The 26,572-nt window shown below is 42.0% G+C and overlaps 1 long non-coding RNA gene across 1 annotated transcript in view; it reads right to left on the reverse strand.

The window, feature by feature from the left end:
* Positions 1-4,457: 4,457 nt before the first annotated feature.
* LOC135221622 (uncharacterized) overlaps positions 4,458-26,572 on the reverse strand; it is a 32,146-nt gene continuing 10,031 nt past the window's right edge. Inside the window, exons 2-3 of the long non-coding RNA XR_010316056.1 lie at positions 14,451-14,547; positions 4,458-6,152 (exon numbers count right to left, since the gene is read on the reverse strand). This is a non-coding gene — a long non-coding RNA (uncharacterized LOC135221622). The remainder of the gene's footprint in view (positions 6,153-14,450; positions 14,548-26,572) is intronic.

Genomic DNA, 26,572 nt, shown 5'->3' on the forward strand with positions numbered 1-26,572 from the left:
GCACAGGACCACGGTCTAATTTCATTGTTTGTCCTTGCCATAGTCAAATTTGACCCCTAGGTTATGTACTTAGTTGCAAAAGTTGTCATTTGTTAATGGATGTCATTTGTTGTTATTATATTGTGCTTCATTTGTGATTGATCCTTAATTTCAAAAGTATATTTGGGTTATGAAAGTCTTAGTTTGGTTAGTATTTGTAGGTGGCATCAGACTGAGCACTGAACCTGCTCTTAGAGCAGCCCATATTTTCTGACTTTTTCATTCTTTTGGGTGTTCAGCTTCCTGATGTATTAGAGAAAGGGGAGTTGTCCATTCTGGTGTCCCCTTAGTCAGAGAGGAAGTGTCATGGAAGTGAATTCCAACTAAAGTTTAGAATACCAGGAATTAGATTTTGTAGCCAGGAAGTGACACAATCAGTAGAAAGAGATAGTATGGTTAATCATAGCTTCTAATGATGAACCATAAGGAACGAAGAGTTTTTGATAGAGAAAAGTTTTCTGCAAGCTTTTGATTTAGTCTTGGGTTGCCATTATAGTAGTAACTCAAATAGGATGGTATGATTCTAAGATTTGGACCTTGCACATTTAGATTTCTTGATGGTTTTGTAGTTTCAATGTTTTGTGAAGCTCATTCATAAGTCTGGAAGCTCACAGAGAATGTTTTTATCAAAAGGGTCTAGATGAAGGTTAAAAAAAACCTATTATACAGGTTGGCAGACCATAAGAATTTCAGTAGCCCTTACCATCTTGTGCTCTAGGCATCCGCATAATTGATGAAGCAAAGTTCTTTATTCAGTGTGCAATAAAAAGAATCAACGTGGATGCTACAACTGAGGTCAGGTTCTTCCTTCCTCTGGATTCTAGCATGCATGAGAATCCATTTTGTGTTGATGGGTAATTCAGTTTTGGTGTTCACTGCCTGTGCCTTGAATATGCTATTGATTTTAGCCTGTCTTTTCATTGGTTTCTGTAACACTCATGCCTTCCTGTTTCCAAAACTACTTTGGTGATTGATGTTAAGTTTGATTTTGGTCAGAGGAACTCTCCAAAAGCATTTAGTAATGTTCTGACCTTCTGTTTACGAAGAATTGGTTATTGATGTGCTGTTGACAACGTCTTCTGCTGCTCCTTACATCTGCTTGAAGGACATCTTGTCTTGTTTCTAGGAGGTCAGTATCATTGCTTACTATGGGAAGTAGCTGTTTCCTCAGTCACAGTCTTTATAGTGGACGAGATTTTAGGAGACCAGCCGCAATATTTTGTAATCCAATCTTTCCCCAGTGTTGTATAGTAGATTGCTTTTCTAATTCGCTGGAATGCCTTTCTAAAATGTTGAGTGCCTTTCAGAGTTGTTGGAGTTTTATTCTTCAAATTGGTCGATAGAGACCTAAGGTCAAGGTTAGAAGTTCTTTTCTTATTCTCAGTTAATTATTTATGGTTGTCTTCATAGCCTAGTTTTCTAGTGAGGCTGCTTCCATGCTTGTTACTTTGGTCTCTGAAAACAGGTTGTGTTACACTAGTAATGTTTTACAATTTTTTAAAAGTTTTTGTTAGGTTTGAGCTTTTTCACACTTCATGTAGTAGGTGTTGTTGCAAGCAATGTCATTTGAAAGACATATTAGGTTGGATGTTGTATTGTTAGTGCATGTCTTGACTTTAAATTAACCTTGACTAAATTGGTGCACTCATCTTCAATTAGAGGCAGGCATTATTTCATTTTGATTTCCAGTTTCCATGTCTTAATATATATAATTGGTACATGGTCTGCTTTGTACAAATGTCCGTTTCCTACTGTCATGATGAGGATGGCTAGTTTCTCTGGTTTACCTGATATAACAGGTGCAAGGAATAGTATTTCAGTGTGAAGGTAATATTAAAGGGCAAATGTTATTGAATATTTGGCTTACTCCCAGCCTGTTACTCTTTGAATCGCACAGCAAATCAGTTATTGCCCTTGTGTAGGTGCGAAGTTTTTTCTGTATGTTGATGCTAGATGAGTATGAAAATTGGCAGCTGGTTAGTTTCGTTTCTAGCAGTTTACTTGCAATAAACAGAATCCATAAATGTTAATGAGTATGGTCATAAATTATTTGGGCCATATCTACATAAAGTGTGTTGGTGTGTATGAGTCACTGAAGGCAAAAATGTATGCGTTTGAATGAACTTGAAATGCAAGCAACAGTCATTATGTTTAAAATTGTATATTAAGAACAGCCAGAAATTGAAGATGGCCAGCACTAAGACGAGCAATAAAAATGACATATTTCCCATATTTATGTCTTGGTTTATAAAGTATGCAGGAAATAACTTTATTATGTACAGATGGTTTAATTTAATGTTAAAGGTCAAGTAGTTGTCCTCTAAGGAAGGTATTTGGATGCTACGGTTTGGTATCTAAGGTTACCTTGATACCAATTGGTATGTCGTTCAGAGTCTTACCTTGGTGGGTGTACTGCCTGTGCTAATTCGTCAATGTAGGGGAATGTGACAGTAGTCCAATCGGACGCCTTATTGGCTGGGGTGAAGCTTTATGGTGTCCGGGTAGTGCCCTGCATTGATGTCATCCCCTCTTCTGAAATCTCTTGCTCATACAAGAAGCACTGTGTGAATCTAACTCTTGGATTTGTGTTTAGTCCTACTGCTTTCAAGGGAACTTTTGTTATCCTGATATAATAAAATGCACTTGAAATAAGGACTCTACCTTCAGTGGTGACCTGGGACTTATAAGTAAATTAAAAATATCTGAGCATTATTGGTATTACAGTCATGTTCATTTTTTTTTTTTTTTACTGAATAAAAGACAACATTCACAAGTTTCGGCTTTCAATGTCTGTTTCAACTCGAGTAACACGCAATATTTTTCAGCCGAAGTAAGAAAAGTGCTCTCTCTTATAGTCTACATTAATAATGAGTAATGATATTCAAATTTTCAGTCTGCTCTTTAAAGAATTGTGAAATGGCACTGCCAAAATTAGGCTAGATCACTAATTGAGCTAGTTTTTATTGCCATTTGTCACTCCAGTACTTTCTAGAAGGGAAATTTGCTCTCAGATTAGACCTTGGGAAAGATTGACTTGGTCTAGTTTCAATTATGACTAAAGAATTTTCTCAAGTCCTACGGTGTCCAAAATTAATTTTCTGGTTCCGTAACTTTAACACCTTAATGAATTTCAACCTAGCAGTACCTTTCTATCACTATGGAAAAAAAATGTCAGAAACAGTCTAAAGTTTTGGTTGTTATGAAGCTATTTAGACTTATTCCAGTGTAATATTAACAACCTAGGTAGTGTCCTGGGGACAGAATGCTTCCTGTAAGCAAATGTTACTTCCATTCAAGAGAAAGACAGAGACCCAAACTTGTCAAATGAGTTGCTCTGGGGATGTTTGACTTCATAGGTTCTCTGATCTGTAGGGCAGTAGAAAGGGCTTTTAGTGCCAGCAAAATCAGTTTTATGAGGTCAGCCCCTATTTTGGGGGAGACACTAAATGACTGACCGGTAAATTTTTTTTTTTTTTAATTTACTAAAAAAAATTAAATATACTATTGTAATATTTTCATGTTCTGTTTAATTGGAAATAAAAAGCCATGTTATAAGTTTTTATTTTATTGACCTTTGTGTTGAATCACATTTACCTGAACAGAGTACCATTAAAGATTTTTTATACATAAATGTATTTAGATGAGAGACACCTTAATCAGGTGGGGAGCTACATTGCAAAACAAGCTTTGACGTTCTCTCCTTTCCTTTATTCAGTGTTTGACAATGTTTTGAACAGTTACAACAGTCCATCTTAAGCTTATTGTATAAATTAACCAATACAATTATACCAAGCAAACATGCAGTGATATGTAATCAACATGTTGAAAATGATAAAAATTTAAACTAAACAAAAATACTTGCCTACTGAAGGCAGGGTTATCCATATTTAAGCTTGGTTTCAGTTTCTCTATAGAATAAGGAAGTGTCTAATCTGTGTTAAACCAATCACATAAAATAATTCTAGAATTTAAAATTGTCTTACCCGTAGGTAAGAAACCTTCAGTCATGACTAACATAATTTTATGCTTTCTGATTTTAGTATTTTGTGAAAAGCTCTGACTGAAACTGAGGGAAGACTGGCAAGACTTTTTAGATAGAAAAACTAAAACTAAGCTTTAAGTAACTGCCCTCAGCAATTATTTAAATTTAGTTTAATTTTTATTTTCATTATGTTCATTAAATATAGTCACACGTTTGGTATAAATGTATATTGGCTTATACTTTCACAGAGCCTGAAGATAAACAGATTGTCCAAAATGTTACCACGTACATAGAGACTAAATAAAGGAGAGAAAAGAATCAAGTTGAGGTTTTGTTTTGGTACTGCAGTTCTACACAATTACAGTACGTCAAGTATAATTATGGCATAGTAAATAGTCTATATATATAATGGTTATAAACTAAGTGTACATAAAAAAAAAAAAAAAAAAAAAAAAAAAAAAAAAAAACTCCCATTACAAAGTACAATGCTGTAATGTATAAAGTTGTACCGAGGGCAACTAAAATTACATCTGAGGATTATAGTAACATACAGTTCCAAGATATCACTCATCTTATGTACACTAAGGAAGGGATTTATACCAATATCAACAAAGCGCATTCTTATGAAAACACCCAAAATGTTCAAGTACTCAAACCAAGGTAGTGCCTTTCCAACCTGAACACATGGACTTACATAAAAAATATCTATGTTAACTCATATATTAAGTCATGTGCATTTACCTATTGATAAAAGTAATAAAATTACATACTGAAAAATTTTACATTCAAGAAAGAAATGTAAAACTACGCTGAGCAAATCTGTCAAAATTACTTTTTAAAATTTTTTTTTTTAAGAGAACAACTAACCACTTTGAAAAACATACTAAAAATTAAAACTATCTTTACAGTCATTTGAAATACTTTAGCAAAATGACGTGTCTAAACAACACTAGTCTAGGTTTGTCAAAACAAAAACTTGTATGGTCTCTTTTATGGACGTTCCTTACCAGCTTTAGCTTTACTGAAATTGTCAATGTTTGGAGAAAAAAAATGTTATTTGTCGAAAATGGTGCCCATTTGAAGTTTGAAGCCAAGATTTTGAAGAGGTTTAAAACCAAGATTGTTTCCACAAGTTTCATGAGGGCTGACATGGAAATGGTCCTGTGTCTCAAGTCTCACGTTTACATCTACTTACACAGCACTTTTCTAGTTTTCTTTAATGGCTGTGCTACAGTAATGATCTTTTCACTTTACACTATCATCATGCATCAGTTTAAATCCTAAATTTTCAAATCTGAATAACTAATTTGACAAAAAAACTTTGTGGTGTTAAGATCTTAACCAATTAGGTGAAATAAAATTATGTGACGTAAATGAGCAACACTTTCACTGTAAATATTAAAAGCGGACACTTACGCTTATATAACTTTCTATCCTTGAAAGAAGTTACTTTTGATGGGAAAATGGGAGATCTGAAATTACATCTCATCAACAGTAAATACCAATTTGACAATGTTGGTTTGGTAACTTTTAAAAAGGATTTCCTTATACTGTAGATTGAATTTTCCACCAAGTTCAAGATCAAACAATTTGAGAACCACAATGCCTTTTCACTTGAAAAGGTTTTCAGAGTAGAAAAACTGAAGTACAATAGTACCTCGAGATACGAAAGGCTCAACTTACGAAAAACTCGAGATACGAAAGCCAATATGAAAAATTTAACGGCTCTACATACGAAAAAAGTTTTCAAGATACAAAAGGTTTCTGAAAGTCCAAGATTCGCCCGGATAACATTTTGAAAATCGTGTCGCGTGCCGCCATCTTAGTACTAGTAGATTCGCCACCATCCTCCTGCTCTCCCATTGGTTCCTGATGCTAGTCGCGGCCATGAAATCCTTCTCTCCTATTGGCCACCATCCCTCCCGTCATGCATCTACTATGTACACGTGGTGGCGTGGCTCGGCCACTCGGTACCAGCATTGTTATAGTATGCACGCGGTATTCGTTTTCGGGATCGTCAATGTGTACGTATTAAAAAAAAGTGACCAAGATCTCTCACATGGGATAGGTGATCAAGGTCTCTCTCATGGGATAACTGGAAACTTTGCAAGGTTGGTAGAATCTCCACTCCCTGCAAGAAAGAGATAAGTTATGCCACAATACATCAACTTACTGTTGGCAAATGGCAAAATTTAGAATAAACATGAGGATTTTGCAAACAAATATGTAATAAGTAAAGAGTACAAGTAAAATGATAGTAATAAGTAAATAATAATAATAATAATAATAATAATAATAATAACCTTTATTTCAGCTCAGGGCCATATACGTACATGGAATATGCAAAATACAGACAGTAACATACACAATCTAGATACACGAGACAACATGATAAAAAAAATGAATAACCGGCACTTATCCACAAAATAGCTGAGGTAGCATAAAAGATAATAATCATAATACTGGTAACAACAGTAATAATATTGGTGAGAAAAAAAATATGCATAGAGAGTAATAACAGTTAGTGCACATATTATATAACTTAAATTTCAACTAGAGACCTTAGGGGGTTACGGTAGTCAGGTCCAGAGGGCTAAATACAAAAATTGAATGTAAAAAAAACTTGAACTTTATAGTAATCACAATAATAATGAAAAATCAAAATCTCAGCAATAAATGTAATAATGACAAAATCAGCAGATGAAATCTTGCCAATACAGAGATTAAGTCCTTTAGGGGACAATTTAGATCTTCTTGCTTTACGCCTTAGGATGCTTTGTATGAGCGAGTTGCTGCTGTTTCTCACTCGGGTTACCAGACTGGACATTGTTCGCCAACAATGATTTTTAAATTGTCCAGGTGGTTTTCTATGAACATCTCTGTGGCGAAGTGATAGCGGGGAGTGTTTGTGAGGCGTCTCAGAATGTCATGGTCTCTCGAGTATAGTTCGTCCAGAGGGAACACCCATAGATACTGTAGCAGTATGAGCGGAAGAGCAGCAGTTTCACGTCTCTGTTCAATGTCTGCCGTATCTTTCAGGTGGTCAGTGATAATGTGACCCAAATATGGAAATTCGTGCACAAATTCCAGCCGATGGTTTCCGAGGAAAATTTGTGGTTCTGCAATATGCTTAAGCGATCTCGGGAGCAGCGACATGCACTAGGTCTTGGTTTCGTTGTAGATTAAATCAAATTCCACTACATATTGGCAGTAAGTGTCGAGTCGGAGACCTTGCACTGATGGGGAAATCAGAACCATATCGTCGGCGTAACAGAGGTTGTTTAAGTTGTTTCATTGACGGTGCATCCGATTGGGAGTGAGTTCAGTTTGACATTCAAGGCATTAGTGTAAGTATTAAACAGGTATGGAGAGAGAATGCCCCCTTGCCGAAGCCCGTTTAGTGAGCCGAAGGTGTACGATATTACGTTACCCCAATTGACACAGAATTGCTGTGTGGAGAACCAGCAATGTAAAATGCCAATTAGATACAGGGTGTGCCCCTTTTATGCAGCTTCAGGAAGAGCTTCTGTCAAATGCTTTTCTCACATCTACAAAACAAAGGAAAACAGGAGAGGCTGATGATAGGTAGTAGTTCAGCAATTCTTTCAGTATGTAGATGCAAGTGTCGGTTGAGTGGATTGCTTTAAACCCGAACTGGTTGTCAGTGGTGTGTAGAAAGGGGAGAAGTCTCACTAGAAGAACTGACTCAAGTATCTTTGATGCGATTGCAATCGGCCGGTAGTTGCCAGGGTTAGCTGCATCCTTTAGCCTGTTTTTGATTAATGGTATCAAGTGAACTAAGAGTAGGGAGTCTGGAAGAAACCAAAATGTGAATTATCGGATGGCAGAATTTGAAAGCCTCTGCAGGAAGACCATCACAGCCGGGCGATTTATTATTAGGTAGGCTGTTTATGGCATCGCTGATGTTACCTGGCGTAATACACTCTGCAAAATGAAATTGAATGTTGTCAGTAAGGAGGTTATCTACATCCTTTCGGGAATCTTGATCATTTATGCAATTCAGGATATTGTTGAAGTGATCGTCCCACATACTTGCGATAGCTTCGTCTCCGACTGCTTCCCCTACTCTCTGTGATAGCTTTTAAGTTTTGGGATTTAAGGACTGGATGTCTTTCCAAAGACGAGGATAATCATCAGATTCTAAGTTACTGGACATTGCATCGGCTCTTAGTTGTTTTTCATTTAACCTGCAGTGCTTAAGAGGAAGTTTGAACTGCGCTCTCGCCTGTCTCATTAGCAATGCAGTGTGCCCTTCCCTGGGGCTACCATTTTGCCTCCACAGTAAAAACATTTCTCGAGAGTATGTATACAGATCTTTAACCAAGTCATTCCATCCAGGTATATTATGAGAATTACCTTAATGAAATCTATAAGCAGTCCTGCCCGAAGCAAGCATGGCAGAGATTATGTTCTAATAGAATTCATTCAGATCCCTCCTGTGGTGGTCATTTCTACAATTTCTGTTAGTACAAAGTAAGGCGTCTGCCGGTTGAACTATTGACCGCAACCTGGTTTCCGTGGTCGCCCTAAAGTATCTGGTTTTCTGTTGGTTTTTAAATCCCCCAGTTTACCGCTGGTGGGTTTCGATCGGTTAGGGGTTCACGGTAGGGAGGGATGGGGTACTGAATGACACCTGTAATGGGATGTGATCGCAGCCCGTTGCAAGATCATAGTGAATATTGCAGGTCATAATAGAATCATGAAGTTGTGGAGATGTGATGCAGTGGTCCAGCCAGGAGGTTGTAATGGTATCCACTCTATTATGTACATATGAATAGGAGGAGGGAGGGAGGAGCATTACATCGCTAATTTGGAGAGCATGATTTTGACAGAAGCGAGTAAGTTCATTATAAAATTGTTTTGTGGGGTGAGAATTAAGGTCCCCGATTATACAAACATGATCAGCAGGAGAATCATGAATAATACTGTGTAACTCCCCTAGGATCATGCAGTAATGATCAAAATTATTGTTATTTTCCCTTGGCATATAAACATTAATGATTAGGATTTTAGAGTTCCCTACTGTCACTTGAAGCCCCAGCAATCTGTCACTCCTGTAGGTAATCACCTTTACCATATTGTCTAATGATTTGTGCCACAGGAAAGAAAGGGCCCCTTTCGGGCGACTAGCTATGATTTGATCTGTAACTTCCATCGATAAAGTCGAGAAGGTTCTGAAGTCTTCATGAATTGAATCACAGATGGCAAGGTCATGTGGCCAGAGGACCGTTTCTTGCAATGCAATGATGAGGCCTCTGAAGTTTTTGCAGACCGTGTTTAGGAGAGGAATGTTCTGCTTGAGGCCAAAAATATTCCAAGAGATTATGTTTTAATGTATCCATGGCTACTCACGAAGATGGGAGATGAATGCGCTGATCATTTGGGTGGATGGGGGGTTAGCCAGTTGGAGTGGGCAGTCACTCGCTGTGGGCGGTTGGCTGGCACTTGCGGTGGAAATGACCCTGGTTGGAGTGTCAGTAAGTTACCCTGGGGGTGGTTGGTCCTGGATTAGTTTATATTAGGACTGAAATTCTCGCCTTTAAGAATGTCGAGGTATTGAAATAGGCAGGTAATCCTGTAAGCCACTTTATGTTTACTTCTGCATGGGAGTTCGTGAGAGATGAGTGGGTCAGAGCCAGTGAGAAACTTGACTCTCTCCACTATGGCGTCTAGCGTCACCAATGAGCGCAGATTGTGAATTACTATGTGACATCTCTTCTTAGGTGTCGGGCGAGGTGAAACACGAATGTTGGGCTCCGGTCCAGCGGCCAAACGAGAGGTTCTTCTCTTCTTTCTGCTTGATTGTATCTGCCAGCCGCCAGACCCCTCATGGTCACTCTCATCTGCATCTACGATGGGGGGTTGGGGGGGAGAGAGGGGGTGGGGAGGATTACGAAGGCTGGTAATCATCATCGGAGATATATCTTCCACAGAAGGCACTGGGGAGGGAGAAGAGGTTGGGAGACCAACAGTCCCCTCAAAACGGTCTACAGGTGACGGGGGTACTTCCATGTCCCTGTTGCTGGGAGGCGAGGAAAAACTGGATGCCGCATTCATAGGAGTCTGATGGCTATCTGTGCGATTGTCTATCCATCCCTGCACTCCTTTGATCGCATCCCAGATCCGTGAGAGGTTATTTGTTTCCACCATTTTAAGACTGTCTAGGGATTCTTGTAGTCCATTGATCACGTCCCCGATTCTTGATAATTTATCATTTGTCTCCAATTTTTTCAGAGTTTTTTCCAATTATTTCTGTGAGAGATTTTGCTGTTTGGAAGGCATTTTCTGCAGTGTGGTACACTGCAGGTGGGCTTAGGTCAGCAGGCCCCTTTGGAGGCAGATTGTAAGGGTCATCGGCGTAGATTTCCACCGAGCAGGTCCTTAGCCACTTAGTGATATATGATATTTTCTTGTGAGAGAAAAAGTTCTTCGCAGATCGCTCCTTGAGAATGCTCTCTGGTATCAGATCTTTGCATTTCGTATATGCAACATTGATTTCCTCATCGGAGAAGGAATCACTGACAGATTGTATAGCGGACTCGACGTCGAAACCGTTCGATTGGTATTGTATAAAGTAAAGGCAATTGTTCGCGAGTATGGAACTTGTGTGCGGGGCACAGGCACCAGTAGGTGCCAGGGTCACTTGCGCAACAGTTGGAGGTTGGTCGGATGACATTTTTGTGGTAAGGGAAGGGTCAAGGACTAATACATACACTGCATTCTTTTACCCATTTCCCAGGACCAATAGGCCTCGAGTAGCTGTGATTTGAAAGATTTCTAAGGCACTGATTGGAGCAGAAAGAATATTAGTATATCTGCAATTGCACAACACTCTCCGGCTTACACGCCGGGTGTGACGTGGAGACACTATTAACACATTGCTTACTATAAGAGGTATAATCACCAAGGGCGAAAACCCCTTCTTTTCAGTGAAGAAACGCGAGAGACCTCCAACACGTCCGCCCCCACACAGTTTTTACAGAAAAGGAAAGAGATTGAATAACTTTTCACAAGGAAGTCACTTGAACAAACAATCGTAGGCACGCAGTGTGTTTATTTTGGACTGGAGTTACTTTTAGTGCTAAAAAAATCGTAAAAGGCAATTGTCACTCGATAGGTATTTTACTGTAACAAAAAGTGATTTAGACAAATCGAGTGCAATTGAAAGAAACGGGCAAATATTCATACCAGTCCAGCTGGTAAGTTAGTAGGAAACAGACCCTCCATCCCTTCCCTCTCCTCTTTCTATCATCTTATTCAACGCACCGAACGCTGGCTCAATTAAGACTTTTTTTTTTTTTTTTTTCCTAACTGTACATATTGTGTTTGATTGTCTTCATGTTTTATCATTACGGTTAAAATTTAGTGAAATAAAATTTTATTTTATGCTAATTGGTACTGCTTTTACATACATATGGTAAAGGTTTTACTGTCTCTTCTCTCCTCAACAATATCACGACACCTGATAACTTAAAATCATTCATTCATTATTCCTCAAAAAATATAAACATATAAACACTCCCTCAATCTCAAATTTGCTGTGCACCACCACACAGATGTATGATTTTGTTTGTCATTTATGCTAAATTTCATTGTGAAAAGCTTTATTCTTTCATTTACTGTTTTGTTGAATGTGGTTATCATTACACTAAACCATCTCAATCAGCGCACCGAATCTAGCTCAAGACTTATTTTATAGTTTCTAAATTGCATTTGATTGTTTTTATATCTTATGCTAAATTTACTGTGAAATTCTCGATGCGAATTATGTATTGCTTTTACATACATAATAGATATTTTAACTCTTTTATCTTTCTCTCCTCGACAATATCAATGCTACCCCGTTCAGTCTCAAGTCAGCTGTGCATGACGTATAATTACACCTTTTATGCTAAACTTTATATTGAACACTTTAATCTTTCATTTATTTTGTTGAATATGGTTATCATTAAACTATATACGTTTTGTAAAGGAAAAAAACATGTTAATACAGTTTTTCTTGTAGGATGCAGTAGGCTGTCTAATACAAGTATAAACAAGATAATCAGCCAGTTCGATGTACCAATATTTGTTCCACAAACAATAGAACTTTTTCTTGAAAACTTTATTAGAAAAACAGAATATTCGACATAAGAAACATTCAACAAATGAGGTACCACTGTCATTCCAAATTACTGTTGTAAGGAATTATAAGTGAATATTCTAGCAAGACCTAAGCTGTCAATTACCATCACACCTTGTATACTGCCTGTAACACTGGCAGCAAAGGGCAGGAACTTAGTACTTTATCTGCTGTCATAACTGACTTTTCAAAGATTTCATTTTAAAAACGGAAAATTTAATTTTGCAAAATTAGTAGTATAAACTAATAATGTCACTGAAAGTCTGTGTATATAATTTACTTGGATAGCACTTGAAGCTATGTAGTACAAGAAAATGTAGAAGTTAAATTTTAAGCAATGTTGCAGTTTATAACCATTATTGTGTCTTTCATTCATACAGTAACCACAGATTCACCTTTTCTTGGTCAATTTATTAATTAAAGAGGATCATAGTAATATGACTTAAATGCATACATTTGAACCAGTTATGTATGTAATGAGGTAATGTACACAGAAAAGGGGGAAATTCATACTATTACAAGTAATCGAGTTCCAACTCTTTTTGAAAGATGATCATGAGATAGGAAAGTAACACCAGACCATAAATAACAATAACAACAACAACAACAACAACAACAACAACAACAACAACAATAATAACAATAATAACAACAACACAATTCAATATTTTTCATAATCCATACACACAAACTCTTTCCTGGATTGATCAACTTCCTTGCTGTGTAACAGAAGTGTGCCCCTACTGAAACTTTCAGGCCCTAAGGAAAGAAGACACCGAGTAAAATGGGACACTCGAATTTAGGAATATGAAAATCCAAATTCTCTTTTAACTTCAAGCAAAATTTACACCTCTTGCTTTACTCAAGCTGAATTGCTACTACGGAGGAAGGAGATACCCCCACAATCTTCATCTCTATTTGTCAAACCAAGGACGGTCTAGTCTTCCTAAACCTGCACAGTAGATTACTTTGATCAGACCTAAAAAAACACAGTGATTCCATACTTGGTGCCTTTCCCTTCCCAACTGACAGATGTCCTCCTCGTCTCCCACTTCTATACAAGACCATCCTCACCCTGTCCTTGGGGCAGATGTTACCGCATCAGCCTTTCTCGTTCCAGCAAGGGGGAGTAAAATATAAAGTGGAAAAACAGCTTATATAATAAAGTAAACAAAAAATAAATAATTCTGAATTTGGAAAGGCAGTACAAAAACGTTGAAAAAGTTCCGCAGTGATAATGAAATGTGCCAAAAGGGCAACAGAAAATTGCCTATTATTTAGGAAAAACCTAAAAAACAATTTTCAGTGACTACTCTCCACAACACAGTCTCCAGTAATTAACCAATTTGTTACAAAGTTAAAAACAAATATTACATATGTCCTATATTACACAAAGTGACATGAAAAGAATAAGAATTCAACCACACTAGACTTTATTTTTACAGATACATATTATCAAGTAATTTAATGCAATCTTTGAGGCTACAAAAGCGGGGAAAGAGGCGGCCTTAGAACAATGATGTATTAAGTTAAAACATGAAAACTAGTTTAAGGTAACAAAGCTAAACAGATTCTTGTCTAAATTATACAGCACTGTCTACAGATAAGGAGTGTGTCATAAGGGCCAGTTAACACCACTGCAACATTTTTTTTCTTTATACAGAAGACTGCCACAATCCTCCATTTTATCATTCCAAAAATCCATCATAATGGAATCCAGGGACACCCCATAACCCTCCTAAGTTAATTCTAGTCTTCCTTAGTACAAGGGGCTTCAAGCTTCACTAAAAGGGAAACATGAAGTTACTGACGTACATACAATGAGAATGATGGTTACATAAATCAATTCATCATAAATAACCAATGCACACAAGATAACCAGGCTTATATCCTTTACTGGCAAAAAAACCAACAACTACATTCCCAAGTGTCTCAGTACTCAAAACTTAGTTATCAAGTTGAGCAACTGAATTCAGGATCTACAAAGGATACAACTCTTGATACAAACACACAAGTTCCTACACCAAGCCAAAATACATCAACCATCAGGACAAAACAACCAAATAACAGACCTCAGTGGACAAGCAGGAAGCAGTTAATACAAGATTACCACTAAAAGGATATTTAAGAGGAATCCAAAAAGTGAGGGAGATAAGAGCTAGTACATATAATTACCATTATACATATTCCAACATTTTTTAAAGTCACATTTGTACTTTCACATCTATTTCCTCACTTTTTAATCCAAATGAGGTCTTGGTGGGTGATTGACCAAGCATTGCTTACCTAAACGTCTCTGCAAATGAGGATGTGACTGAAGTCCCTCAGTTGTACTGATTATTTAGGATGATATTTCTTCTCTTGGCTTCCATTTAACATTAACCTGGAAGAATACAAAGTTAATTCAAAGAAAAATATGATCTGCAAAGTTATAAACACAAACAAGAGTGAAGAATGAAAGCATGTCATAACAGCCTTAGATTGACACCAAATAATAGTACATTCTATAATTTGCTACAGAACTTTAGCAACCGGATGCATAAAGCCAACAGAGTGAGGGCAACCATAAGGAAACTAGATGCTTCCATCGAAAATACATGACCACCAATATTGAACTTGAAAGTTCAAGTGAGACTGGATAATGGGGTGGGTGACTGGATTTCATGGGCTGCCCAATCTTTAGGGCCACTAGAGGGATACTGCACTCAGGTCTGTGACCATTTTGCATTTAGCTGTAAAGAGTTCCAATACAATAACCAGTAGTGAACATTCCACAAATAGTTCACAATTCATTTACACATTACAAAACCAAAGTCCACCCTAGCAACTGGAATGGCATGTTTACCCTAATAACTACAATAAAAAAAATGCAAGGATATCCTTCACATAATCAGACAATCTCCATTGCAATTTAACAGGCTACTCATGTCCTAATTCCAAAAGAATACCTCCAAATGCTTAAACTTATAGAACTTATAGGTCCACAGCAAAGAATGAAATGACCAAAAATAAGGAACAAAACATTAATAGGGTTGATGGTTCTCAACCAATAATCCTATTACAAAAGTATTGTCAATTTCCATCAGTCTGGAGTAGGTATGAGCCCAAGTTCCCTGTTCCATCAATCTTGGCATTCAAACTTCCTAGTAACTGATAGAAACATGACTAATATTAGCTAATATTTTTGCATGGTTCCATGTGACCAATCTAAAAGTGGGAAAAATCAGTTATATTGAAACAGTTCTTTCTGAGAATTGTAGTGTCAGGTTCTTGTGGTGAATTGTTCAAACAGTAGATCTTTTGTAAGACCAAAATAAAATTTTTATAAATTTTATCTTTCAAATACTCACCTCGATCTCTATTATGATATAGAGGCAGGAGGACAATTGGGTGAAAACTTAAAAATTAACAGGATCATTTTGTTTTAAGCGTCTATTAACTCATCTTATTTCTCAGTTTTAACTTTCTATTAACCAATTTCTTTCAGGTGATTCAAGTGTCAAATGTTCACCAATCAGTTTTTTTCTGACCAAATTAGTAGGGAGGTTTGGGGGGGGGAGGTTACATAATAGAGGTGTATTCAAGGGATACATAATAGAGAGGTATATATTCAAAAAATAATTATAAAAATTTCTATTTTTCTTAAAATAATCTTACATCTCTCTTATGATAGCTGATTTGCACATTGAAAAGGGTGGTGGGTGGGTACAAGGTACGCAAAAATAATCCTAACCCACTTGGCAACAGCAAAATTCCACCAGGAATAAGATGTTTATTACCCAATGATTAGAATCCAACTGCTGGAACTGTTGCCAGGAGAGGACTACATAATTCATTAGGCAGCAAAGACCCCTGAAAGATGCTAGGGGCTCCTTGCAAGGGATATCACTCAAATCTTGATGAAAGTGGGACAATTGTGCCTAGGCCAGCAGAGCAAAGATGGTAAAACACTATACTACAGGGTTGGTAAAGTAGGAAGTGTGAGAATATTACCTCTATATTTTAGGGCTGTTGCCTTGTATAATAAGGCGCCCTATGAGGTAATGTTAGACTTGCGATAATCTTACGCTAAGTCGGTTGGTATTGCACTTCCATATTCAATGGAGTGTCTTGGGGTTTGTAGATCACTTACGAAGTGGGTATTATCTTCTTGGTTATGAAGTCGATGTGTTAAACTCATGATGATTCGGTGAGGAGGTTCTTGTAGAAAACACGAAGTATAAAAATATATATATTCTTCTGAAGTTTTACATGGTGAAGATCAGGTATGATTGTACAAGTCTTCTAATGACGATAGCTTGATCGCTTCTGCCAATGATGATGGCTAATTCTATTCTCTCTACATGATAAAGCTTAGGTAAAGAGGTACAGGTCTTCTAATGACGATAGCTAACTCTATTCTGCCCGTCTACCATCTCTGTTACAAGTTATGAAGGAAGCAGATAGTAGCTCGAACATATGAACATACAATCAGATGACATAGTTACATACGAACACACAATCAAAATGAGACACGCTACAGATCACGTAGGCCGTTTGAATTATAGGTCGCGGTAGTTGTCTCAAGCAGGGAGCTTGGACTAGAGTTTATAAACAAATGAATGACTACAGGTGACGGCATGTTATCTTAGCCTACTTTTATTGTATACGTCATCTTTAGCGTCTCTAGTCTGATCACATTCCTGCAAGCAATCTGGTTGACCTCTTTAGTTTTAGTCTTTTATATATATGGACTAACATTCCATATTTTTATTATGTAAACACTTACATATATACTTCCAAAAGTAGCCTCAAGACTACCTACAGTGGCTTCTAATTTGCCAAGCCTCATATCCAGAACAATATGGGGAGCTTTTTGAGAGAAATAATGTAAGAAGCATTGCTAGCAAAGAAGGAAGAGCAGGAGAGCTTTTTCTGACAGGTGCTAAAGAGATGAGAGACTCATAACCTCACTTCTTGTCCTAGCGTTGGAAGAATCTTTGTCTTTCCTATTTTTACCTTGCTTCTCATCTGCTAACACTTCAAATAAACATTTATTTCATCTAACAAAAATGTTATTGTTATTATACAATTAAGTTTGTTCATACTTACCTGGCAGATATATATATAGCTGTATTTTCTGAAGTCCGACAGAATTTCAAAACTCGCGGCACACGCAGTGGGCGGCCAGGTGGTAGTACCCATTCCCGCTGCTGGGAGGCGGATATCAGGAACCATTCCCATTTTCTATTCATATTTTATTAATGCCACTGTCTCCTGAGGGGAGGAGGGCGGGCAATTTAATTATATATATCTGCCAGGTAAGTATGAACAAACTTAATTGTATAATAACAATAACATTTTGTTCATGCCACTTACCTGACAGATATATATATAGCTGAATCCCACCTTCGGATGGTGGGAAGAGACAGAATAGGATTTTTTAGGAAACTTAAATTAAGTAGATGATATACATCTTGGTTCCTCACCTGTTAGCAAAGTAGACTCTGTGATTACTGTCACTTAAGGCTGCTTTTGCTTAATTCAGAGTTGCCAGCCAGGTGGAGACCTGTAGTGCTGGTGCGCTCTGGATGATCTGTCAACGGGTACGAGACCTCAACGTGACAAGACCATCGAGCCATACATATGAGGGCAACGAAGCAACTGACCACCACCTGACCAACTATTCAAAAAACCCCTCAAAACTAACTAAAGGATGGGAGATCTTCACAGACTCACCACAACCTAAAAACACAACAATAAAACTAACCTAAGCCTAACTAAGGGATAGGGAAAGAGCTACTTCCGGACCCCAAGACTGTGTCCGCAGAAACGTATGGCCCCAGTGAATTACAATCGTCATAAATCGTTCTCACATCCCTTAGGTAATGTGAGGCGAAGACGGAGTTACTCCTCCAAAAGGTGCAATCAAGAATGTCCTTGATTGACATGTTCTTTTGGAAGGCAAGAGAGGTAGCGAGAGCTCGAACTTCGTGAGCTTTCACTCGTAAGAGGCTCAAATCAGTCTTCTGGAAAGATGAATGAGCCTCCTTAATGACGTCCCTTAGAAAGAAAGCAACAGCATTCTTAGATAAAGGTAACTCTGGTCTCTTCACAGAGCACCAGAGATTACCTGAGGGACCTCTTACCTCTTTTGTTCTATGTACATAGAACTTGAGAGCCCTGACCGGGCACAGGGCTCTCTCTGGTTCTTGGCCCACCAGACTTGACATACCCTTGATCTCGAAAGTTTTCGGCCAAGGATTCGAAGGATTTTCATTCTTCGCCAAGAAAGTTGGGTTCAAAGAGCAGACAGCATTGTCTCCTTTGAATCCCACTAAATTACTAAACGCTTGAATCTCACTAACTCTCTTAGCCGTCGCAAGAGAAGTTAGGAAAAGAGCCTTCCTTGTCAAGTTTCGAAGCTCTTGTGGAAGCACGTCTTGCATTTGCGATTGCTCTCGCAGCTGCTTTCGAAAAACCTCTCGCTCTGGCCAACTTTTCGATAGTCTGAACGCAGTCAAACCCAGAGCGGAGAGGTTTTGGTGAAACCTTTCGAAGTGAGGCTGTTTGAGTAGATCTTTCCTCCAGGGCAATGTCCTTGGAAAGTCTACAAGGAAAGACATGACCTCTGTGAACCATTCTCTCGCTGGCCACATCGGAGCGATCAGGGTCAACCCCGTCCCTTCTGAGGCCGCAAACTTCCTCATGACTTCCCCCAAAATCTTGAATGGTGGGAAGGCGTACAGGTCTAGACCCGTCCAATTCCAAAGCAACGCGTCTACAGCGATCGCTTCTGGATCCAGGACCGGGGAGCAATAAAGAGGAAGTCTCTTGGTCCTTGACGTCGCGAATAAGTCGACCAGAGGACGTCCCCACAACCTCCAAAGGTCTCGACACACGTCTTTGTTCAAGGTCCATTCCGTCGGTAGGATTTGTTCCCGACAACTGAGAAGATCGGCCCTGACGTTTTGCACTCCTGCAATGAACCTCGTCAGGATTGTCACCTTTCTTCTTCGACCAGCAGAATCTCCCTCGCCAGGAAAAACAAAGTTCTGGAGTGTGTTCCTCCCTGATTTTTCAAATAAGCGAGTGCTGTGGTATTGTCTGAGTTTACTTGAACAATCTTGTTCTTCAAACTCCTTTCGAAGAACTGCAGAGACAGAAATATTGCTGCAAGCTCTTTGACATTTATATGCCAGGCTACCTGTTCCCCTCTCCAGGAGCCTGACACTTCCTTCCCTCCTAGTGTTGCTCCCCAGCCCGTGATGGAAGCGTCGGAGAACAACACTAGGTCGGGGCTTAGAAGACTTAGGGACATGCCCTCCTGTAGCTTCTGAGGGTCGAACCACCATCTTAGATGGTTCTTTATCGGAAGAGATATTCTCAATATGGCATTGAGATCGTCCTTGGCCTTCCACTCGTCCGCAAGGAAAAATTGGAGAGGCCTGAGGTGCAGTCTTCCCAAGGAAATAAACCTTTCTAGGCGAGGAAATGGTTCCCAGCAGACTTATCCATTCCCTCGCCGAGCAAGTCTCTTTCCCTAAGAAGGCCGAGATCTTTTCTAAACCTAGCCGCTGACGTTCCTGGGACGGAAACGCTCGAAAAGCCACTGAATCCATCTGAATCCCCAGATACACGATGGACTGTGTCGGGGTCAGATGCGACTTTCGAAGTTGACAAGAAGTCCCAGGGACTGCTAGGGCTAAAGTGAACTGCAAGTCCTTCAGACACTTTTCTCTCGACGACGCTCTGATCAGCCAGTCGTCGAGGTACAGGGAAACTCTTATCCCCGAAGAGTGTAGCCACCTCGCCACATTCTTCATGACTACAGTGAACACCATTGGAGCCGTGGTCAGGCCGAAACACATAGCTCTGAACTGCCACACTTTTTTGTCTAAGACAAACCTTAGATACTTTCTTGAAAGAGGGTGGATCGGGATGTGAAAGTACGCGTCCTGCAAGTCTAAGGACACCATCCAGTCGCCCGGTCTCAAGGCTCCCAGAACAGAATGAGGCGTCTCCATCGTGAATTTGGTCTTTTCCACGAAAAGATTGAGCCTGCTTACATCTAGAACTGGACGCCAACCTGACGACTGCTTCGGTACTAGGAAAATCCTGTTGTAAAAACCTGGAGACCCCAGGTCCGCGACTTGTTCCACCGCTCTTTTCTCGATCATTTGTTGAAGAAGATCGAATAACACTTGCTTCTTCTCTCCCTGATAGGATGGAGAAAGGTCTCTGGGAGTCGTAGAAAGAGGAGGAAGATCTAAAAAGGGGATCTTGTACCCCTGCTCCACGATCTTGAGGGACCAAGAGTCCGTGTCCCTCTCTCTCCACGCTCCCGCAAAAAACTTCAGTCTGGCTCCGACTGGTGTCTGAAGGACATGCTTCTCACTTGGAAGGTTTTGACTTAAAGGAAGCTCTTCCTCGTGAAAACCCTCTCCCTCGAGGAGCTGCTCTCGAGGGGGGAGCCCCACGAAAGGGCTTAACCTTCTTCGGCGGTCGAACCGAAGCTGAAGAAGTTGAAGGTACTGCCGAACGTCTTGTAGACTGGGCTAAGAGGTCCTGCGTTGCCTTCTCTTGCAAACTGCTAGTCAGGTCCTTTACTAAAGTCTGGGGGAAGAGATGGTTCGAAAGAGGAGAAAAAAGCAAATCCGCTTTCTGAGCTGGAGTCACTGAACGAGCTGTGAAATTGCACAGCAAAGCTCTCTTCTTCAATAAGGCCGTTCCAAAATGAGAGACTATCTCCTCCGAACCATCCCTGACGGCTTTGTCCATACATGCTAACACGCTGGACAGCTCCCCCAGACTGAGAGATTCTGGGCTTCTCGCTTGCAGATCCAGAACTCCCAAGCACCAGTCAAGGAAGTTGAAAACTTCAAGAGTCCGGAGCAGACCCTTCAAATGATGGTCCGTCTATGTAGAGGTCCAGGTCACTTTAGCAGTGGATAAAAGAGACCTCCTCTGCGAATCCACCAAGCTGGAGAAATCTCCTTGAGCTGAAGAAGGGATACGAACCCCTACTTCTTCTTTGGTTCTATACCAAATACCCCCTTTTCCGCTGAGTCTAGCTGGAGGCAAAGCGAAAGTCGTCTTGCCTTGATCTCTCCTTCGTACCATCCAATCTTGGAGTTTCTTGAACGCCCGTTTAGTGGAGAGCAAAGTTTTCATCTCAACAAACTCCGGGGTTTTACCAGTCTTAGATGATGAAAACTGCGAAGTAGGAGACTTGGGAGCTGCAGGCTGAAACTTGTCCTCGAAGGACGAACACAACAGCCGCACGAGAACTTTATAGTCTGAGATTGAAGGGGCCGCAGAAGGTTCCTCTTCAACCGAGTCAGCCGAACTACTCAGCTCTCCTTCTTCTCTACACGGAAGAGGAGACCGCCTGTCCGGAGAGGGCGTACTAATGTCGGGTCTTGTCTTAATCAAAGGACCCCTATCCTTACTGGATGAAGCCTTATTTCGGCTGTCTTCTTTATGGCGCTTACCACTTGAAGCAGGTAGAGCGTCCTGAAGGGCGGCGAGGGACGAGCGTCCTTAGCGACACCCGAGGCAGCCTCACTTGCCAGAGAAGCGTCCTTACGTTTCTTACACGAAAGGGAAGACATGTTAGCCTGAATACGTGCCTGTGCGCGCAAACTAGCGTCTTGGGGTACGACTTCTTGGTCGGAGTCCCCAAAAGCGTCTTGAAGAGCGTCCTGAACGTCCTGGCGAGCGTCCTGCCAAGCGTCCTGCCTAGCGTCCTGTCGAACGTTGTGCTGAGCGTCCTGCCGAGCGTCCTCAAAAACGTCTTGACGCAACGTCCTCCTAGAGGACGAACGAGATCGGCGAATCGCCGAAGGAGACGCGATCGGCCGAACGAGACGAAGTAGGAGAGGGAGAAGGAGACTGCTTCGTCCTCTTTGACGGGCAGTCTAAGGTCCTTCCTTCCGCTTAGGCTCGACTGCTGCTGGGCGAGTCCTCTGAGCCATAAGCGTCAATAGCTGGTCCTGAAGGGACAAAAGAATGTTCTTCGTTGGAGAGGAACGAATAGAGGAAGCAGGACTGATCCTGCGAGAAGACGAGGGGCGAGGGGACACCTCCTTCCTTCTCACAGGTACAGCTACCTGCTTCTCAGGGAGACGCGCCTGTGCACGCAACCCAGCGTCCTCATCGGAGGAGATCTTACCCCTTTTCTGAGGCGGAAAAAAAGGTCATACGCATCCTCCGACGAAAGCGGCGATACAGGACGTGAAGCGTCCTCAACACGAAACGTCCTTTTCAGAGGACGAGAGTCTCTCCGAGCGCTCCACCCCTTGTGCGGGGAGGATGCTTCGGAGGACGAAAAGCACTCCTTCAGGACGCGCGCTCGTGCGCGCTCCTTGGCAGCCTGGGACTTTGCAACAAGGCCTGCCGAAGGGACGCCAGATCGGTGGGGAGCCCCCGTAACCCTCTTGCGGCTTTCGACATACCCTCTCCCTGAGTCTTGGGAGTCCAATAGAGGTCTAGGCCTAGAGGCATTATGGGGCCGATCTGACGCCCCCTCCACAACACTAGGGGCACGATCACACACTTGCACCAAGCCGGTTTCCAAGGCTTTCACTTTGGTCTCCAGAGTGCGTAGAGACTCCAAAATAAGAGAGAGAGCATTAGCTTCTCCCGACACAGAATCAGAGCCCGAAGGCAACACAGGTTTAGGAGATGCAAACTCTACAGGTGTTAATACAGGAGAGATGTTAGCCTTACCTTTGGTAGAACCACTCCTGGAGGAAGACCTCCTGATCCTATCGCGCTCCAATTTAAGGCGATAGGACTCATATACTCTCCAATCATCATCGGTCAATCTCTCACATTCATTGCACCGATTATCCACCAAACAATTATGCCCCCTACAACTCATACATACAGTGTGGGGGTCTACCGATGCTTTCGGTAGCCTCACCTTACAATCAGTCCTCACACACACTCTGAAACTCACAGCACTTGATCCAGACATCACGTTTATAGAAAAGCCAATCCAAAATAAAAAAACGGTCCACTATCGCGCATGCCAATTCAACAATCCAATTCAATACCAAAAAACCAATCAGATACTTAAAAGCGAGTCAAATCCAAAAAATCCTGAGCAGAGGTCTGTAAACAGTTGTTTACCGACCGGCGACAGAAAAAAATATGAATAGAAAATGGGAATGGTTCCTGATATCCGCCTCCCAGCGGCGGGAATGGGTACTACCACCTGGCCGCCCACTGCGTGTGCCGCGAGTTTTGAAATTCTGTCGGACTTCAGAAAATACAGCTATATATATATCTGTCAGGTAAGTGGCATGAACAAACAATACATTAATCACAGTTGTTATAAAAACTGTACCTACATTGACCACAGCGTTACGTCATGACCATATAAAATGACAATTTGTCGAAAATTGCATTTTTCCTAATGCCTGAGGTCCTTTAACAATAGGAAGGTAACTAGCGGCAGCTGGGACGGTCGTAAGCTTCGAACAAGGGGAGAACGGTAGTTAACTGCTTGTCCGATCGTGCGCGCGGCGGTGAAGAATCACTTTTGCTTTAGGCCCATGCAAAAAGTTGCAGAGTGAGGGGTGGTATGAGGTGGGACTATATGTAAAGGACCTCAGGTTTGTATAGTTAGGAAAAATGCAATTTTCGACAAATTGTCATTTGTTCCGATACGTAATACAAACCCTCGGTCCTTTAACAATAGGAAGACTCACTTCTTGGTGGGTGGATTCTGAGTCTTTTTGGTGAACAGACTGGTGTTCGTCCAACCTTGGAATGCCTCCCTGGTCATAAGAGCAAGGGAGGGATCCAAACCTCTGTCCGATTGATCGGGGTGTGCACCGCAGGATCAATGGTCAGACCTCTGAGCCAAGTACTAAGAGAGAGGCAAGCGTATCTCTTCGTACCAGCATTGCAAGAACTTGTTCCTGTACAGGAGCCAACATAAAGTTATGGGTTTGTCTCAAGTAGGCATCCACTCCTTCCCCCTTGTTGGAGGGAGTGGAGGATATTTGCTTCTATCCCTAACTAAAGGGATAGATTGGGGCTCGGTTGAGTAGCTTACCTGCATCGGATTCCTTTCCAGCATGGTGACGACCGTGACCCTCTGCCCACAGGTAGAGAGTAGAGAAAGATGGAGAAGAGAAGCCAGTCGCACTCTCATTCAACCATTCATTCCTACAGTCACACCAGGAATCGATGCTGTTCTGCCTGCTCGGGTGCTGGGTAAGCTTACACAACGTGTTGAGCAGCCACCACAGGTCCCAAGGAAAAAGTATCCAAGGACTTGTGGGCAATATCCCGTAGGTAGAAGGACGTGAAGGTAGTCTGGTTGGCCCAGACACCTGCCTTCAGGACCTGCGCCACGGAGAAGTTCTTGCGGAACGCCAAAGAGGGTCCAATACCTCTGACTTCGTGGGCTCTCGGTCGGAGCGTACGGATGTCGTCACTACCATCAGCCTCGTACGCTCTCCTGATCACCTCACGCAGCCAGAAAGAAAGCGTGTTCTTGGATACTTCTTTCTTGGTAACCCCAGTGCTAACGAAGAGGCGTCGACACTCAGGCCTGAGGTGTCGAGTTCTCTTCAGATAGCGCCGTAGCGCCCTCACAGGACAAAGCAGCATCTCATCCGTATCGTTGTCGGTGAAATCCATTAGGGAGGGGATTGTGAAAGACTCGAACCTGTCGTCAGGGATCGACGGATTCTGAGTCTTAGCTACGAAATTCGGGACGAAATCGAGCGTCACAGATCCCCAGCCCCTGGAATGTTTAACATTGAAGGACAGACCAATGAAGTTCCCCTACTCTCTTCGCCGATGCCAGGGCCAGCAAGAAGAGGGTCTTGAGGGTCAGATCCCTGTCTGACGACTCTCGGAGTGGGCTCGAATGGTCTTCGAGTCAAACTCCTAAGGACGAGAGTCACATCCCACTCATGTGGCCTGAGCTCCCTGGGTGGGCCGTAAGACCTTTCGAAAGCTCCATCATTAGCAAGGAGATCTCGAACGAGTTCGAGATGTCCAGTCCCCTCAGTTTAGGACGAGTGCCAGTGCAGCTCTATATCCTTTAACTGTGGGTACTGAGAGGAGCTTCTCTCGGCGAAGAAATACGAGGAAATCCGCTACCTGCTGAAGAGTGGCTCTGAGAGGAGATAGACCCCGTCTACGACACCAACCACAGAAGACGGCCCACTTCCCCTGGTACACAGCTGCAGAGGACTGTCTGACGTGTCCAGCCATCTCTGTTGCTGCGCTGCGAGAAAAGCCTCTCGTTCGCAAGAGATGGTGGATAACAGCCAGCCATGAAGTTGTAGGGACTGGACTGCTCGGTGGTACCGCTCTACGTGTGGCTGGGCTAGAAGGTTGTGCCAGTGGGGCATCTCTCTCGGTTCTTCTGCAAGAAGAGCCAGCAGGTCCGGATACCAAACGGCTTGAGGTCGTTTGGGAGCCACCAGGATCATTCTGAGATTGGGAGTGACCAGCGCTCGGCTGATCACTTTCCGAATCAGACAAAAGGGAGGAAAGGCGTAGACGAAGAGGTTGTCCCAGGGGTGTTGAAGAGCGTCCTCTGCAGCTGCCCATGGGTCCGGCACGGCTGAGCAAAAAACTTGGAGTTTTTTGTTGTGCCGGGTGGCGAACAGGTCTATGACTGGACGCCCCCACAGGTTGAAGAGCCTTTTCCGCCACTTCTGGGTGTAGGGACCACTCGGTCCCTATTACCTGATCCCGACGGCTGAGCTTGTCCGCTACTACATTCCTCTTGCCTGGAATGTAGCGTGCTGACAGCTCTATCGAGTGAGCCGTGGCCCACTCGTGCACCTGCACAGTCAACTGGTGTAGCGGGAGAGACACTAGGCCCCCCTGCTTGTTGACGTATGCCACTACCGTGGTGTTGTCGCACATCAACACCACCGAGTGTCCCATCAAGCGGTCTTGGAACTCTTGGAGAGCGTAAAACGCCGCCTTGAGTTCCAGGACATTGATGTGAAGGTGCTTGTCGTGATGGTCCCACACACCTGCAGCCAGCAACTCCTCCAGGTGTGCGCCCCATCCCCGGTCGATGCGTCTGAGAACAGCAGCATCTCCGGGGGGGGAGTGCGTAGGGGCACTCCTCTTAAGAGGTTCCTGTCGTCGAGCCACCAGGCTAGGTCCTGCCTCACCTTCTCCGTGATGGACACGGGGAAGTAAGGTGGATCCTTTACCTGTGACCAACTCTCCCTTAGTCTCCACTGGAGAGACCGCAGGTGAAGACGTCCGTGAGGAACTAACTTCTCGAGTGACGACAGGTGGCCGATCACGACTTGCCATTGCTGAGCTGCCTGTTCCTGCCGAGACAGGAACCGGCCGGCTGCCTCCCTGAATTTGCTTGATCCTCAAGTCTGCGGGGCGGACTTGAGCTGCTTACCGTATCGATCAGCATACCCAGGTAC

This window comes from Macrobrachium nipponense, chromosome 3 (genome assembly GCF_015104395.2).
Source record: "Macrobrachium nipponense isolate FS-2020 chromosome 3, ASM1510439v2, whole genome shotgun sequence".
NCBI classification, from domain to species: Eukaryota; Metazoa; Arthropoda; class Malacostraca; order Decapoda; family Palaemonidae; genus Macrobrachium; species Macrobrachium nipponense.